Source organism: Diaphorina citri, unplaced genomic scaffold (genome assembly GCF_000475195.1).
Source record: "Diaphorina citri unplaced genomic scaffold, Diaci psyllid genome assembly version 1.1 scaffold159, whole genome shotgun sequence".
Classification (NCBI taxonomy): domain Eukaryota; kingdom Metazoa; phylum Arthropoda; class Insecta; order Hemiptera; family Psyllidae; genus Diaphorina; species Diaphorina citri.
In genome coordinates this window covers 224,438-225,172 of record NW_007377596.1, presented here as the reverse complement: position 1 = coordinate 225,172, position 735 = coordinate 224,438, and positions in this window count along the sequence as shown.

Here is a 735-nt window from a genome sequence, read left to right as displayed (position 1 = left end):
AAATCCGCGAACGTAATCGCGAAATCCGCGAACATAATCGCGAAATCTGCGAACATAATCGCAAAATCCGCGAACATAATCGCGAAATCCGCGAACATTATCGCGAAATCCGCGAACATAATCGCGAAATCACATAGGTACGATATGTACATAGGTACGATAGGTGATAGGTATACCTATTATTAAAAACAGATAAACAAAATACAGTCGATCCTGGATAAACGAGAATCCAAGGGACCAGCTCCTTTTTTCGTTTAAGGCGGTTTAATACAACATTTTCTTGTTTATAAAGGTTTAGCAAAGTGGAAGAGCAAACTGATGAAAGCATGACAAATTTAAACAAGTTAAGAACAAATTCTGATTTATAGAGGTACCTAATTTTAAAGTTAAAAAACGCGTCCCGAATTTTTTCTGGGACAGAAACGGAAATTCGGGACAAAACGCCCCAAAATGAAAAACTGAACGGGACGCCGGGACACCCCCTGAAATTCGGGACTGTCCCGGCCAATTCGGGACGTTTGGCAAGCCTAATATTAGGTATACCTTGTTCAAAAAGAGAGACAGGTAATGAATGAAAACTTGTCGTCCTTCATCAATAGAATACACAATAGAACCAATAGAATACACAATAGAACCAATAGAATACACAATAGAACCAATAGAATACACAATAGAACCAATAGAATACATCAATAGAACCAATAGAATACATCAATAGAATATTCTTTGAAATAT